The sequence below is a fragment of the Cherax quadricarinatus genome, chromosome 16 (genome assembly GCF_038502225.1).
Source record: "Cherax quadricarinatus isolate ZL_2023a chromosome 16, ASM3850222v1, whole genome shotgun sequence".
Lineage (NCBI taxonomy): Eukaryota > Metazoa > Arthropoda > Malacostraca > Decapoda > Parastacidae > Cherax > Cherax quadricarinatus.
The window spans coordinates 45120648-45139578 of NC_091307.1; the positions used below are offsets into that span (position 1 = coordinate 45120648).

At 37.2% G+C, this 18931-nt stretch overlaps 1 protein-coding gene across 2 annotated transcripts in view; it reads left to right on the top strand.

Moving 5' to 3' along the window:
• Window positions 1-18931, top strand: part of LOC128688835 (transient receptor potential channel pyrexia-like) — a 69707-nt gene that overhangs the window by 42051 nt on the left and 8725 nt on the right. The window lies entirely within an intron of this gene.

The following is an 18931-nucleotide window of genomic DNA, read 5'->3' on the forward strand; positions in this document are numbered from 1 at the left end:
CCCCTTCCATTACGACTTGAGGTAGCAAGTCCTTTTCCGGGGTTACTTCCCTTCTTCTTTTAATGCCACTAGGACCAGCTTGAGAGTCACTGGACCTCTGTCGCACAACAAATCTGTCCATAGAGCTCTGTACCTCCCGTTCCTTTACGATTTGTCTAAAATGGGCCACAACATTGTCATTGAAATAGTCACCAGCACGGCTTGCAACAGCTGTGTCAGGGTGATTTTCATCTATAAAGGTTTGCAGTTCAACCCACTGTGCACACATTTCCTTAATCTTTGAAGTAGGCACAATGGATTCCACAACTGGCATAGGCTTCTCAGGGTTAGCCCCAAACCCTTCAAAATCTTTCTTAATTTCCATACTAATTCTCACCCTTTTTACCACAGGGTTGGCACTAGAAGCTTTCTTGGGGCCCATGGTCACTTATTTTCCAGAAACAGCACCGAAAACACTGTAATAATACGAAATATTCCGAGTGTATGCTTGGATGTTACCGCGGAGGCTGGCTGGTAAACAATGGGACGGCCGGCACATGTGAGGCTGGCTGAGGGCACATTGGACGCGTCTCGGACGAAAATCGGTATGCGGGTTTTTAATCGGTATGCGGGGCAAAAATTGTGCGATAAAAGTAATCGTTATGCGGAAAAATCGCTATGCGATGCCATCGTTATGCGGGGGTCCACTGTACATGTACTGGCATGCAGGGAATTTAGTAATGCTATGAGGTCATCATAATGTTTGCTTAAAGATCTGACATTGTAGTTAAAGACAGTTATTTTATTGTTGGCTCTGAGAAGTGCCTTTGCTTGTTCTGCTGTGTAGTAATTACAGTTGCTGTTTGATTCATTTAAGTTATTCAATAAGAGGTTGGTATCAGGATCAATGCTTGTAATCATAAGATTTATAGTGGATCTATAATTAGACTTAAGTATAAGACAATGTAAATATTCTAAAGCTAAAAAATAGCACCTGAATTATTTTAACAAATGTGAATATATGAACTAAGGTAGTTACTTAAAGCTAAAATAAAGGAGAAAATATAAAATGGACTAAAAGAAGTAGGGTAAAACAAATAAAGTGGTAATCAAATAAAGGAGCTAGGTAATATAATAGTAAAATAATGAAAGTATTACACTTTAGCACCTGAAAATAGCTCCTTAATTATTCTAACAAATGTGAATATATGAACTAAGGTAGTTACTTAAAGCTAAAATAAAGGAGAAAATATAAAAGGGACTAAAATAAGTAGTGGTAAACAAAGTTAAATGGACAGATAGTCACTATGATATAATATTAATTTAGGAGTAAGATCTGGCTTGTAATATGAAGTTTGAGCAGTTAATAGCACTAAAAAAAGCAAAAAAATATATGAGGTAGTTGGTACTAGCTAGTAAATGACTAAATTAATACATAGCATTTATTTATTTATTTATTTTATATATTTATTTAATGTCTTTGCAAACAGTACATTGAGATTGTGTATATACAATAGTGGGTTGCAATGCAAAGAGAGCCTCTGTTATGCCTTGGCATTATGGGCCAACTTAACATTATTGGCTTACATTCTACTTAATACTAAGAAATAGTATATCATAGTTGTACAGTAGAAAAGTAATTATTTCATAGTTGTACAGTAGAGTATTAATTATAAATGAATCAAAATTTGTATAATATAAAGATATACATATTTATATTCTAAAATGCTTTTGTAAAAAACAATGATTCAATTATATTCCTGTCAACAATGGATAAAAGGTTCAATGTGATTGTTTCAGTTATGATGTGGGAGTACATTTTAGTTATGATGTGGGAGTACATAGGTGCATAGAGTTTTTACACAGTGTGATATGGACACGAGGTATATCAAAAAGAGATCTGTGTCTTGTGTTGTGGTCATGTGTCCTGTTTAGGTTGGTGAGGATAAGTTTGAGTGGGGGGTTTATATTTGCATGTATTGTTCTTTGTATGTAGTAGGCACATGAATAAGTATGGATGTTCTTAATGGTGAGCAGATTCAGACTTTTGAAAATTGGTGGAGTATGCTGGCGGGAGTGGGAATTTGTTATCATTCTTACTGCTGCCTTTTGCTGGGTTATTAGGGGTTTTAGGTGATTGGATGTTGTTGATCCCCATGTACAAATTCCGTATGTAAGATAAGGGTATATGAGTGAATGGTACAGTGCGAAGAGAGCTGATTGTGGAACGTAGTACCTTATCTTTGATAGTATGCCTACAGTCTTATGAAGAAAGATTGAGGACTCTTAAATTACATTCACTTGTTAGATGAAGAATGAGGGGAGACATGATAGAAGTGTATAAGTGGAAGATGGGCATTAATAAAGGGGATATTAATAAGGTCTTGAGGATATCTCTCCAAGAGAGAACCCGCAGTAATGGATTTAAATTAGACAAGTTTAGGTTTAGAAAGGACATAGGAAAGTATTGGTTTGGAAATAGGGTAGTTGATGAGTGGAACTGTCTACCTGGTTGGGTTATTGAGGCTAGGATTTTGCGTAGTTTCAAATTTAGGTTGGATAAATATATGAGTGAGAGGGGTTGGATTTGAGTGGGACTTGCAAATGAGTGGATAGAGTTACTAGACCTTATTTCTTGGGTAGCATTGAAAATTGGGTTGGGCAAATGTTTTGCTAGTGGGATGGATTGTAAAGGACCTCCCTAGTATGGGCCAACAGGCCTACTGCAGTGTTCCTCCTTTCTTATGTTAAAAGATAGTACAGGGAATTGCACAGTAATGTAATAGGTATATACACTAATTGCACCACACAATATAAAAGGGACTAAAATAAGTAGTGGCAAACAAAATTAATTAGACTGATAGCTACCACAAATGACATTAATTTAGGAGTAAGATTTGACTTGCAACACAAAATTTGAGCAATTAATAGCAATAAAAAAGAAGTAAAAAGTATTTGAAGTAATTGGTACTAGCTAGTAAAAGAAAGTACAAGGAATTGCACAATAATGTAGTTGGAACGTACACTATGTGCACCACACGTATATATGTTTTAAGGACACTTATCTAATCTTGTACAGAAATGTCAGCTCTTCTAAGGAAGATAGAGAAATCATGTTCATTCAAGATGGTATATTGTTCTGTTGCTGTTTTTCTAACTAGTATTTTCCCATCTCGAGTGAAACACTGGTGTATTTTGTTTTCATGTTTAAGTTTTCTCACCCTGAACAGAAGGTTTTAACGTTTTCTTGTTAGACACTCACTGATGTACACTTCACTTTTCATTGTAATGGCTGATTTAATTAAGTCCTTTTTTCTATCATATGAATGAAGTCTGATCATAATACTGTGTTTACTACCTTGTTTTCCTAGCAAACGAGTTTCTTTGATTTCATTGCTTTGCACGATAACTCGTACGTGGTCATGTATTATCCTGATAGCAGTTTCTTTGCACTGGGCTTGGGTTATGTCACTAGGAATGTGAGGGCTGTTTATTATAACTGCATCAGTTATTACAATAATGCAGTAGTCTGCATAACAAATCTTCTATTTTTTGTGTGAATAAATATTCAAAATGGTAAGCAAGAGTATTATTATAAGAATACCTACGTACTAATAACTAATACAGGTCTCTCTCCACATTTACAGTTGATCTAATATGATATACAGTGGACACTCGGGTAACGATATTAATCCGTTTCGGAGAACTTATCTGTCACCAAATTTATCGTTATCCATGACTTGCTCCACGTAAAATTGTCACACTATGGTATAAGAGGGCACTCCCTCAACTACCTCAAGTCATACCTCAGCAACAGAAGCCAATATGTGTATGCAAATGGGGCAAACTCTTCTGCACAACCAATTACAGTTGGTGTCCCACAGGGAAGTGTCCTTGGCCCTCTTCTCTTTCTCCTATACATAAATTTTTATTTATTTTTATTTATTTATAATTTGAGCACACTTACAGAGGTACAAAAAAAAATACAGATAAGAGCAGCATGCCAAAGCCACTTATACTATGCATAGCATTACGGGCTGGCTTAAAATTAACTTAAGATTAACTAAGCAATGATGAAATCAGTGAAAAACATTAATGTAAACTGATTACTATAAAGCACAAGTGAGTATTACAAAGACAGGTCATATGGTTGCATGCATTGTTGTAAATTCAGTAGAATGGAGTATTCTGTTAGGTAGTGAATTTAAAAAATAATAAAGTTAGATTGGGTTTTAGGTTTAACATTTATGTGATATAATTGTGAGAAACATTTAAGATATACAATTTATAAGGTTCAGTTATTCAGTATTTATTTGGTTTTGGGTGAGTAAGTGATCTTTGAGAAGAGACTTGAATTTATAAACAGGTAGTGTTTCTTTTATATTTACAGGTAATGAATTCCAGATTTTAGGGCCTTTTATGTGCATTGAGTTTTTGCATAGCGTGAGATGGACACGAGGAATATCAAAGAGTGATCTGTGCCTTGTGTTATGGTCATGTGTTCTGTTGAGGTTGGCAAGGAGATGTTTGAGGGGAGGGTTAATATCAGAGTTGAGTGTTCTATGTATGTAATAGGTGCAGTAATAAGTATGGATGTTTTGTATGGTGAGTAGGTTGAGTGTATTGAATATTGGTGGAGTGTGCTGCCTGTAGTGAGAATTTGTTATCATTCTAACTGCAGCCTTTTGTTGGGTAATTAGTGGTCTGAGATGGTTACTTGTTGTTGAGCCCCATGCACAAATTCCATAGGTGAGATAGGGGTAAATAAGAGAGTGATATAGGGCCAGGAGGGCTGACTGTGGAGCATAGTACCGTATCTTCGATAGTATGCCTACAGTCTTGGAAATTTTCTTAGAAATTTGTTGTATATGTGTATGAAATTTGAGTCTATTATCAAGGTGGATTCCTAAGAATTTTCCCTCTGTTAGCTTTGTGATAGGTGATCCGTTTATCATTATGTTAAGAGGGACATCTGTAGCTCTGTTACCAAACTGAATGAAGTAGGTTTTGTCAATGTTTAGTGTAAGTTTGTTAGTACTCATCCAGGTTGATATTTTCTGTAATTCGGTATTTACAGTATTGGCTAGCGTGACTGGGCTCGGGTGGGAGAAGACGTATGTTGTGTCATCGGCAAATAGTGTGGGTTTGAGTAATTGAGAAGCATTTGGTAGGTCATTTATGTATAGGAGAAAGAGAAGAGGGCCAAGGACACTTCCCTGTGGGACACCAACTGTAATTGGTTGTGCAGAAGAGTTTGCCCCATTTGCGTACACATATTGGCTTCTGTTGCTGAGGTATGACTTGAGGTAGTTGAGGGAGTGCCCTCTTATACCATAGTGTGATAATTTTACGTGGAGCAAGTCATGGTCAACTGTATCAAAAGCTTTACGTAAGTCAATGAAGATCCCCAGTGGGACTTCTTTTTTCTCTATTGCAGTGTATATATGTTCTAGCATGTGTATAATAGCATCATTAGTATTTTTATTAGGCCTGAATCCAAATTGGCAGGGGTTGAGTATGTTTTGGGAGATAAGGTAGGAGTAGATTCGTTTATGAATTAATTTTTCGAAGATTTTTGAGAGAGGGTGTAAGTTGGATATTGGCCTATAGTTATTCAACTCTGTTTGGTCTCCTCCTTTGTGGATCGGGGTGACCCTTGCTATTTTGAGTACTGTAGGGAAGGTGGAGGATTCAATGGATTTGTTAAAGAGTGTTGCAATGATTGGTGATAGCACTTGTGACACTTTTTTGTATATAAAGGGTGGTAAGGTATTTAAATCTCCTGCCTTGTTTTTTAGTGCGTTGATAATAAGGGAGACTTCGTATGGGTTAGTCGGAGCTAGGAACAGTGTGTTCGGGTAGTTGCCGGTGAGGTAGTCATTTGGTGGGGTATCTGAGCTTGGGATTTTATTGGCAAGGTTTTGTCCTATAGTGGAGAAGAAATCATTGAGTCTGTTTGCTGTTTCTGTTGGTGGGAGTTGGGGTTCATCTGATTTTGCTAATTTTATTTCGCTATTTCGTGATATCTTTTTTGTTCCCAGAATTTCTGATAGGGTTTTCCAGGTCTTTTTTATATCACCTCGTAAGTTGGATAATCTGTTCTCATAATACAATTTTTTTGCCCTTCTTATCAGGCTGGTTAGGATTGACGAGTAACGTTTTGTTTGGTCTCTGGTTATGTGACCCATTCTGTACTGTTTTTCATATTGGTGTTTTGTATTTATGGATTTGAGAATGCTGGGTGTTAGCCAGGGACTGTTCAGTCTCTTAGCTGTCATCTGCTTAGTTTTTTTAGGGCAGTGCTTGTTATAGAGGTATTGAGTCTTTTTTAGAAAATTATTAATACATTCGTCAATATCTGTATTGATTTCTAGCTCAGTGTGCCAATCAATGTTTGCTAATGCTGTTGTGAAGTTATTAATGGCTGCCTCATTGTGAAGTCTGAAGGTGACTTTAGTAGTGTCTTGGGGTAATTTACCAAGAGTTGTTATGAGGAAAGTAGGGTAGTGGTCTGTGGTATTATCTGTAATTATGCCTGATTTTAAAGGGGATATGGTGTTGGTCCAGATGTGGTCAAGTAGGGAAACACTAGTCTCTGTAACTCTTGTAGGTTTTGTTACTGTTGGTAGCAACATACAGTTACTCATTGTGTTTGTGAATTCAGTAACGTGTGGGTCCTGGTCTTGCAGGAGATTTATATTGAAGTCACCTGAGAGTAGTAAGTGATCTTTGTTCATGCGTGCATCAGTTATCATACTTCCTAGGTTTTGACTAAATTGGCTAATGTTTGACTGTGGAACTCTGTAGATGTTTATCAATGTGAGAGGTTTTCGTAGGTATTTGGATTTGAATTTGGCTATTATATATTCCCCATGTTCATCTCTTGTGCAAGTATTAGTGATACATTCTAGTTGGTCTGAGTAGTATATGGCTGTGCCACCCCCTTGTTGGTCTGGCCTACAGTTGTGTATGGCTGTGTAACCAGGAATGGTATAGACATCTGTAGTATCAGGCTTTAGCCAGGTTTCAGTTAGTGTAATGATGGACATATTGGCATGTAAGGAATTTAGTAATGCTATGAGGTCATCGTAATGCTTGCTTAAAGATCTGATATTGTAGTTAAAGATAGTTATGTTGTTGTTGGCACTGAGAAGTGCCTTTGATTGTTCTGCAGTGTAGTAATTACAGTAACTGTTTGATTCATTTAAGTCATTAAATAAGAGGTTGGTATCTGGATCAATGCTTGTAATCATAAGATTTGTAGTGAATCTATAGTTAGAATTAAGTATAAAACAAAGTAAATAGTCTTAAGCTAAAAAATAGCACCTGAATTATTTAACAAATGTAAAATAATGAGCTAAGGTAGTTTTTTTTTTTTTTTTTTTTTTTTAAGCTAAAATAAAGGAGACAATATAAAAGGGACTAGTACAAATAAAGTGATGATCAAATAATGGAGCTTGGGAATATGATAGTAGGTAGTACTATAAAATAAATGAGCTTTGGAATATAATGCAAAATTGTGAACTTGTTCTACTTTAGCACCTGAGAATAGCACCTTGATTATTTTAACAATTGTGAATGTATAAGCTAGGGTAGTTATATAAAGCTAAAATAAAGGAGAAAATATATAAGGGACTAAAATTAAGTAATGGTAAACAAAGTTAAATGGACAGATGGTCACTATGAAATAATATTGGTTTAGGAGTAAGATCTGATTTGTAATATTAGATAAATTGAGCAGTTTATTGCACAATAAAAGTAAAAAAAATGAGGTAGTTGGTACTAGCTAGCAAAAGATAGTTTTGGTACTTGCAAAAAAGTAATTGGAATATACACTAATTGAATATACAATGTAAAGTGACTAAAAAAACAAGTAGTGATAAACAAAATTAAATGGACAGGTAAGAAAAAATGAATATTATTAATTTGGAGTAAGATTTGACTTTTAATTTAAAATTATGAGCAATTAATAGCAGTAAGAAAGTTATAGAGTATTGGAGGTAGTTGGCATTAGCTAGTGATGAAAAATAATAAAAATAATAATGTACAATATGATAGTAACGTACACTATATGCACCACACGTATATATGTATTAAGGGCACTTATTTAATCTGTTACAGAAATGTCAGCTTTTCTAAGGAAGGTAGAGAAATCATGTTCGTTTGAGATGGTATATTGTTGTCCTGTTGATGTTTTCCTTACTAGTATTTTCCCATCTCGCGTGAAACACTGATGTATTTTGTTTTCCTGTTTAAGTTTTCTCAGCCTGAACAGAAGGTTTTGACGTTTTTTTGTTAGACACTCATTTATGTACACTCCATTTTTCATTGTAATTGCTGATTTAATTAGGTCCTTTCTTTTATCGTATGAATGAAGTCGGATCATTATACTGTGTTTACTTCCTGGTTTTCCTAACAAACGTGTTTCTTTGATTTCATTGTTTTGCACGATGACTTGTACGTGGTTCTGTATTATCCTGATAGCAGTTTCTTTGCACTGTGCTTGTGTTATGTCACTAGGAATGTGTGGACTGTTTATTATAACTGCATCAGACAACTTATCTTGTTCAGTTTTGTCGTCTTGGAAATCAAGGTATTCATTTAGTCGAGTGTGCATGTTCAGATTCCAGTCCTTGATTGCTTCTTCAACCTTCATATTTATTGTTGTTATTTGTTCAGTGTGACTGGCTATAGCTGCTTTTAGAGTATTTTCTGTATCAACACTTCCCGATGTAATCTTCTCTTCAAGGTTTTGGATCTTATTCTCGAGGTTGGTTATCTTGGAATCTCGTCGCTCGAGTGCTGCTTTGATATCTTTGATTTCATTTTCTAGAGCAACGATGTAGTCCTTGATATTGTCAGGAATAATCGTACCTGAGTTATCATGGATGAATCCTTTGAAGGGAGTGGAGTTGGAGGGGGAGTCAGCCATGTTTGTTGTTGTTGTTGTTGTTCCTTGGGTGGCGGCGGAGAGAGGGGTTGATGATACACTGGCGTCCTGCTGGGTAGACAAGTTGAGTTCTAGGGTCCTTGCTGTTATTCTTTTATTACTGGTGTTGTGTCTTCTGCGATATCCTTTCATAGTATCACTGAAGTAGATACTGTGTAGCAATGGAGGAGAAGGCTTGTTTTCTCGGAGCTTGGGTTAAGTGGTTGTCTGGCAGCGGAGGCAGTGTTTGGGTTAGCAGGGCTGTCTTCCTTAGATCTTCTAATTTTGTCAAGATTTGGGTTACATTCTTAGTATTCTTGGGTCATGTTGTGGTCTACGTGGGTTCATGTAGTTGAACTTTCACTTAGGCCATCACAAGTTTTGATGGGCGATGTTTTTTTGAGAAAGAAGAGCTGGTAGGATACCGTTGCTGCCGCTGCCGCTGCCGCTGCCGCTTCGCAATTACTCAAACCCACACTATTTGCAGATGACACTACATACGTCTTCTCCCACCCGAGCCCAGTCACGCTAGCCAATACTGTAAATACAGAATTACAGAAAATATCTACCTGGATGAGGACTAACAAACTTACACTAAACATTGACAAAACCTACTTCATTCAGTTTGGTAACAGAGCTACAGATGTCCCTCTTAACATAATGATAAACGGATCACCTATCACAAAGCTAACAGAGGGAAAATTCTTAGGAATCCATCTTGATAATAGACTCAAATTTCATACACATATACAACAAATTTCTAAGAAAATTTCCAAGACTGTAGGCATACTATCGAAGATACGGTACTATGCTCCACAGTCAGCCCTCCTGGCCCTATATCACTCTCTTATTTACCCCTATCTCACCTATGGAATTTGTGCATGGGGCTCAACAACAAGTAACCATCTCAGACCACTAATTACCCAACAAAAGGCTGCAGTTAGAATGATAACAAATTCTCACTATAGGCAGCACACTCCACCAATATTCAATACACTAAACCTATTCACCATACAAAACATTCATACTTATTACTGCACCTATTACATACATAGAACACTTAACTCTGATATTAACCCTCCCCTCAAACATCTCCTTGCCAACCTCAACAGAACACATGACCATAACACAAGGCACAGATCACTCTTTGATGTTCCTCGTGTCCATCTCACACTTTGCAAAAACTCAATGCACATAAAAGGCCCTAAAATCTGGAACTCATTACCTGTAAATATAAAAGAAACACTACCTGTTTATAAATTCAAGTCTCTTCTCAAAGATCACTTACTCACCCAAAACCAAATAAATACTGAATAACTGAACCTTATAAATTGTATATCTTAAATGTTTCTCACAATTATATCACATAAATGTTAAACCTAAAACCCAATCTAACTTTATTATTTTTTAAATACACTACCTAACAGAATACTCCATTCTACTGAATGTACAACAATGCATACAACCATATGACCTGTCTTTGTAATACTCACTTGTGCTTTATAGTAATCTGTTTACATTAAAGTTTTATCACCGATGTCATCATTGCTTAGTTCATCTTAAGTTAATTTTAAGCCAGCCCGTAATGCTATGCATAGTATAAGTGGCTTTGGCATACTGCTCTTTTCTGTATTTTTTGTACCTCTGTATGTGTGCACAAATTTTTAAATAAAATAAAATAAAATAAAATAAAATTAATTTTCCCCATAAGAAATAATGGAAATGCATGGATATGCATACAGAAAACAATGACAGATAAATACAAAGCACTAATAAAATGGATAAATGAACATTTAACATCACACTTACCTTTACTGACTCTTGTTGGTGTATGGAAGACAGGTAGGAGGCGAGAGGAAGGCGAGTTTATTATGGCTCAATATGACGCTAATATCATCTCTACGGCTTATTTATCTAGCACAATTCATCTAATATGACATAAAAAACATATTAATAACACAGAAACATGATATATACTCTAGAGTGAATAAAATATGTCATAATGTATGTGAGGAGTAAGTGGTGGTGGTGGTGTTGGGTTTATAAGGGCCACTGAGAGAAGCCGTACATAGTGGTGGTGGTGGAGGCACCAGCAGAACCCACCAACACTATTCACACTTAAACAATGTATGTAATTTATAAATAAGAAATATTTACATTTTAATTTGTAAATAAGAAATATTTACATTTTAATTTATAAATAAGTAAGTAAGTTTATTCAGGTATACACAAATAGTTACGTACATAGATTATCATACATAGCAGCATATGTGTAAAGTATCTAGGATAACCCAAAAAAGTCAGAGTGACTTATTTCCATTGGGGTCCTTTTATATTTACACATATGTATTTACTTTTATACTTACACTTTTATATTTACATACACTTACCTTGGAGGAGATGTTAGTTTCATTAGTTTGATAGAGGAGATGCTGGCAGAGGTTTAGGTGGTGGAAAATAGCATGCCAGCGTATGTTCATTGACCCTATACACATCCAGCAACATTGGAGAGTTACTTTCATGTCGTTTTTCTATCGCTTACTTGCTTAACTTACTTGCTACACTGTTAATTCTACACTTCATCACTAGCTGGCACTATAGCCTTTATCGATACCTGCTACTTTAATATCGTACATATCGTAGAATCACTGCAGAAGGCACATTCTCCCCTTTCTCTTCCTCCTCCACTTTGGTACTTTTCTACGAGTTTTTTCTTGAATTCTATTGTGTTTCTTTCCTTCTTTACCACAGGGCTGGCACTAGAAGCTTTCTTTGGGCCCATGGTGGCTTATTTAGCAGTTACAAGCACTAAAAACAAAGGAATAATACAAAATATATCGCATGTACGTGTGGAATTGTCCTCACTGGCTTGTAAACAATGGCACACTGGCTGTACATGGATACGTGGAGTGGCCGCCTGACTGGACATGTTCGGGACGAATGTCCTTAACCGATTTCTTGTTCGGTAACCAAGCCAATATTTTGGCGCAAAAATGTATCGCTATCCGATTTTATCATTATCCGATGACATCGTTACCCGAGGGTCCATTGTAATACACAATATTAATAACAGTAATAACAATATTAACCCTTTCAGGGTCCAAGGCCAAAATCTGTAGTGGTGCCCCAGTGTCCAAGAATTTAAAAAAAAACAAAAAATTTATTTTTTCTTATGAAATGGTAGAGAATCTTTTTGTGAATGTAATAAAACAAAAAGTACGAAATTTGATGGAAAATTGACGAAATTATGCTCTCGTGAATTTTGATGTGTCAGCGATATTTACGAATCGGCGATTTTGCCGACTTTGACTTCTATTTTAGGCCAATTACATTATTCCAGTCAACCAAATTCTTAGCTATTTCACTAGTATCACTTCTATTCTATCGATTGAGCACAAGAAATCGCCAAGTCAACTGTTTCAACTACAAAATAAAGTGACCGGAAATTGGTAATTTGGCCAATTTAACACAAAGTTCAAAATATTCCAATTTCAAAATAGGGTCCAGAATAAACAATGTAGGTATTCCTGGCACTAAACTAACATTTCCTCTGTTCATTAGTTATGTTTTGAGGCATTACAAATAAATTCCATTTTGATTTTTTATTCACATAATGAATTTTTATTCACACCAAAAAATAGAAGATTTACTGTTATGCAATATTGTAATAATTGTATAAATATCATCACCACATTTGTGAATGTATATTAGACCCACCAGCTGGCGTGTATTAGACGTGTGAGGTCGTTTGTTTACTCCTGAACATCGGCAAAAATTTAACATTTCCGCCACTTTGAGCTCAGTTTCAAGCCATTTCCAGTGCTAAAACCAATCAAAATTATCTCTATTTCTGTAATATATATTCCATACTATCAAATGAGACCAAGAAATCACAAATACAACTATAAAAAATATACGAAAAAACACTGCAAAGTCGCTGTTTTAATCGAAAATCACGGTCTCAGTTTTTTTCTCTCATTATACACAGTGTGCTGCAGGATTTGTTTTATGTGGTGCACACATACCACATAGATGTATTCTCTCATATCTAGGCCCAAATTTACCACTCACAGTTCATCAGAGTGAGCTGAGCTCATGACGTAGATCTACGGTTTGGACCCTGAACGTAACGCCGTAGATCTACGGGACGGACCCTGAAAGGGTTAATAATAGTAATAACCATTCGTTATTAATATTAATAACAATATTAATAACGAGTGGTATGTTGGTGGTGTTGTTGGGTATATAAGGGCTACTGAGAGCATATGCAGTACATAGCTTAATAATGCTGAACTGCTAAGCTCAACATTATTAAGCTGGTAGGTGCTAGGGTTATGAACATTTCCGAGCTTTAGAACTTTACACTTATCTACATTGAACTGCATCTGCCACTTTTCTGACCACGAATTGAATTTGTCTAAATCCTCCTGAAGTTGTGAGACATCAACGTCTGAATCGATTATCCTACCTATCTTCGTGTCATCAGCAAATTTGCTTATGTCACTAGTAATTCCCTCGTCAAGGTCGTTTATATACAGTGGACCCCCGGTTAACGATTTTAATCCGTGCAAGAGGGCTCATCGTTATGCGAAATAATCGTTATGCGAATGAATTTTCCCCATAAGAAATAATGGAAATAAAATTAATCCGTGCAAGACGCCCAAAAGTATGAAAAAAATTTTTTTTTACCACATGAAATGTTAATTTTAATACACACAAACTGAAAAAGGCATGCACAATTACATGACACTTACTTTTATTGAAGATCTGGTGATGATTGATGGGATGGGAGGAGGGGAGAGCATTATCTTCTTACTGTTTAGAAGGGGAATCCCCTTCCATTAGGACTTGAGGTAGCAAGTCCTTTTCTGGGGTTACTTCCCTTCTTCTTTTAATGCCACTAGGACCAGCTTGAGAGTCACTGGACCTCTGTCGCACAACAAATCTGTCCATAGAGCTCTGTACCTCCCGTTCCTTCAAGACTTTCCTAAAATGGGCCATAACATTGTCATTGAAATAGTCACAAGCACGGCTTGCAACAGCTGTGTCAGGGTGATTTTCATCTATAAAGGTTTGCAGTTCAACCCACTCTGCACACATTTCCTTAATCTTTGAAGTAGGCACAATGGATTCCACAACTGGCATAGGCTTCTCAGGGTTAGCCCCAAACCCTTCAAAATCTTTCTTAATTTCCATACTAATTCTCACCCTTTTTACCACAGGGTTGGCACTAGAAGCTTTCTTGGGGCCCATGGTCACTTATTTTCCAGAAACAGCACCGAAAATACTGTAATAATACGAAATATTCCGAGTGTATGCTTGGATGTTACCGCGGAGGCTGGCTGGTAAACAATGGGAGGGAGCGGCACATGTGAGGCTGGCTGAGGGCACATTGGACGCGTCTCGGACGAAAATCGGTATGCGGGTTTTTAATCGGTATGCGCGGCAAAAATTTTGCGATAAAAGTAATCGTTATGCGGAAAAATCGCTATGCGATGCCATCGTTATGCGGGGGTCCACTGTATATTATAAACAACAATGGACCTAAAACTGATCCCTGCGGAACGCCACTTGTTACAGATCCCCACTCAGAATTAACCCCATTTATGCACGCTCTCTGCTTCCTATTAGTGAGCCATGACTCGATCCATGACAGCATTTTTCCCCCAATGCCATGAGCAGCCACTTTCTTCAACAGTCTCTTATGTGGTACTCTATCAAAAGCCTTACTAAAATCTAAATAAACAATATCAAATTCTTTATCCTGGTCAGCGGCCTCAAAAACTTTGCTGAAGAAGGTTAATAAATTAGTTGGGCAGGAACGGCCCCTGGTGAAACCATGTTGAGTATCATTAATCAAATTATGCCTATCGAGATGGCTTCTTATATTATCGGCTATAATTGACTCTAGTAATTTACCTACAATTGAGGTTAGGCTTATTGGGCGGTAAAGTAATTTACCTATAATTGAGGTTAGGCTTAAGAACATAAGAATGGAGGATCACTGCAGCAGGCCAGTTGGCCCATACTAGGCAGGTCCTTAACAATCCATCCCACTAACAAAACATTTGTCCAACCCAATTTTCAATGCTACCCAAGAAATAAGCTTTGATAACTATCCACTCATTTGCAAGTCCCACTCAAATCCAACCCCTCTCTCTCATATATTTATCCAACTTAAATTTGAAACTACCCAAAGTCCTAGCCTCAATAACATAAGAACCAGTTGAAGATTGAGACACTTATGCAGCATATGGGAATCTTTATTCAGGAAACATTTCACCACACAGTGGCTTCATCAGTCCAATACAAAGAGGAAGGCGTAAGGAGAGGAGGAGTATGAGGTAATCAGTCCCTCAACCTGGAGTCGATGTGTTCAGTCCATCAATCTTGTTCAACCTTTGGACGAAGACCTACTTCGACTAGTGGATGGTACCACTATGACCCTGCCTCTGCCTGCTTCACCTCACCTCACTACAGTATATAAGCCATGTCTACGGCCCTATGCTGTACATTCTACAAGATTGATGGACTGAACACATCGACTCCAGGTTGAGGGACTGATTACCTCATACTCCTCCTCTCCTTACGCCTTCCTCTTTGTATTGGACTGATGAAGCCACTGTGTGGCGAAACGTTTCCTGAATAAAGATTCCCATATGCTGCATAAGTGTCTCAATCTTCAACTTGTTGGTTTTTCAAACCATTCATCATAAGAACCAGTATTACAACTACTATTACAACTGCTACAACCATCTCTACCACCATCAACCACTATCACAACTGCTTCCACTCTACCACCACCACCTTCATATTTTCCTACAAACTTTTTCTTAAATTGTATGTGTTTCTCACATTCTTTACCAAAGGGCTGGCACTAGAAGCTTTCTTTGGAGCCATGGTGACTTATTTAGCAGTTGCAAACACTAAAACGAATGGAATATTATGAAATGTATCTTATGAACTCGTGGGATCATCCTCACTCATTGATAAACAATGGCACACTGGCTGGGAAAGGAGTGTGAGGGGGCTCGGGGCTGTGTGTACCTGTCCCGGATGAACTAATATTTGCGAGTCAATCTACGATTAGCGAGCCCATTGTTACGTTGGTTTCCCTTATTTCTTGGATAGTAAGGTTCTCACTACATGTTCTAGTGTGGGGTAGCTTTTTACTTATTAAGTAAAAAGCTACCCCACACTAGAACATGTAGTGAGAACCTTACTTGAGAACCTTACCTTATTTGTCTAGGGGTAATACTTACATTATGGCTGATCATCCTGAGTGTCTCATATCCTCTCACCATCCCTCTTCACAGGATATGTAAACTACTACTATAAAAATATAACTGTATTCTCAATAGATATGTACAGAATATACAATCACAGCCTCACATTTTCAAAACAAAATCTACACACTCCATACCTGTTCTCCACATGGTGTGTTCCAACAACTTTTGTCCTCTCTTCTTGACATAACTCTGGGCTAACCAGTGTTTTGACACACTTTAGTCACCCTGGGTATGGTAGCCACAACTTAAATTATAAAAACTCACCCCTGGAGCACACATAATGCCCCAAAAGATAGAAGAAGGACCCAGAGATCCTGCCAGGTTGAAGGTCAGCCACAGAGAGAGGGAGTCAGTGAGAGGGAGAGAGAGAGAGAGAGCCTGGCTAAGCTCCTCCCACCAAAACAAAAGACTGTTGCCAAGCACAATTCTCCAGTTACCACCATTCTACCACACCTTAATTTTACTTTTACAAAAAGAAATACAGCTTTATAAACTACTTATTTAAATTGTGTGTTTATGTGTCTATAGTATAACCTATTATATTGAGAAAAATAGGCTTGACCCAGCTGCCTCTCAGTCATAAGGTTGATCAGTCCTTCTGACATTTAGAGCAAAGTCCCCATCAATTCAATATAATTAGGTATTCCAGAGTAACTGTTACTTATAAATACATGTTGGGTCCTATAGCCCCATAACACCCATGTTTATACGAAAATATCCCTATGATTTCCGAAATCTACGATTCTCGAGAACTACGATTATCGAGAGACCACTGTACCTCCCTGGGCGGTTGCTGTCTACCAACCTACTACCTAGGAATAATAATTATTATCATTATTATAACAATAATAATAATACAATGTAATAGTAATAATAATAACAATAATAATAATAATAATATGTAATAACAGTAAGGAGAAATTCAAAGGGCTGCCAGTAGTTGGCACCCCCCGTCAGCATCAGATTTCAATGGGATTGTGACAGTGAATTAAGCAGCTTAAAAAAACATATAGGCTGTGTTTGTGTTGACTGTTAGCCTTCAAGTTAGATAGAAAAAAATTATTTTTGCACAATTTTATGGGTCCTAGGACTTCCCACTTTCTTCTAAATTGGGAAGATGTACAATGCTCTAGTTGACATCAGATGAAAGATAAAGGCTAGATTACCTGGAGTTTACCTGGAGAGAGTTCCAGAGGTCAATGCCCCCGCAGCCCGGTCTGTGACCAGGCCTCATGGTGGATCGGAGCCTGATCAACCAGGCTGTTGCTGCTGGCTGCGCGCAATCCAATGTACGAGCCACAGCCTGGCTGGTCAGTACCGACTTTAGGTGCTTGTCCAGTGCCTGCTTGAAGACAGCCAGGGGTCTATTGGTAATCCCCCTTATGTATGCTGGGAGGCAGTTGAACAGTCTTGGGCCCCTGACACATATTGTATTGTCTCTTAATAATGACCCAGGACAGTTTAGCGATAATGTTAGTAGATTCCATAAAAAAAAATGTTGGAGTTAGTAATTTTGTTTTTATTGTTTTTTTGTGTACAAAAAAATCATTAAAAACAAAGTTGTAAACAGTATCACAAATCCTCTCTGGGTGTTGGTAGAACCATCATTTCTCAAAAACATCTGCAAAAATCATGACAATCCTATTAATATTTATCACAGGATTGGGATTACAGTGTCAATAATTTATTTCTGATTTATTATTGATTTTGTTTGGTGTGAAACTCTACGGTTACCGCCTGCCAAATCTGAGCATGTTGCACCCCTCCTTGCTTGTTGACAGCCTTCCGGCTACTGAGGCAGACACTGACCGTGCTCCACACTCTAAACCAGCACAGAATATGCCATGTAGGTTATTTACAATGAAACAGTCATAAAAATCGTAATTTTTGGAGAAAAAAAAAGTACTAATTGCCAACATGTATTTTTGCTGACAGCAGCAACAAAAAAAAAAAAATACTGTACATTTAATGAAAAACATACTTAGAAATACGATAGAAACAAGCAGAATTTTGTACTATTTTTCGGTAAGAATAATTTTTTCCATAATTTTTCAATTTTAATTTCCTGAAACTGGAAAAAGGCTCGCCCCTCCCTTACCCTGCCCAAAGTGCCTCGGCATGATAATGACTTTCTTTGCTCCAGTCATATTATGATATGTAAACACACATTGTAACCTTTGCAAAGAAATAAATATTTTATTTAAAGACCCTCCCTTGAGGGGGAAAGATGCATCGTGAAATTTTGTTCGTATCCAGAAGCAAAAATTTTACCAAACGACAGTTCATATCCTGAAAAATTTGCATAGTGGGGCGTATGTAAGCTAGGGTTCCACTGTATTATTATTATTAGGAAGCATTAAACTCATAGAGGTAAATGAGTACATAGGTTATGAGAGTTATTGTTCATCACAGCAATACTATTATATAAACCATACCATGGGCAGGGTTAGAACCTGTAATCAGAGTCTCAAAACTCCAGACCATCGCATTAGCCTTTGGGCCAGCTAGCCACAATAAGAGTCATCCAACTAGGTATATTAATACACCATAGGAAGGTTAGCATAGGCACCACTGTGACCACAAATGCAAGTTTTTACAGACGAATCTCCAGCTAGCATGGCTGTGATGAACTCTAGCTCATCCCCTCAAAGCCATCAACATGACTCATGAAATCGTAATGACATGATTGCAAACAAACCATACCACAGGCAGGGTTTGAGCCCTCGATCAGAGT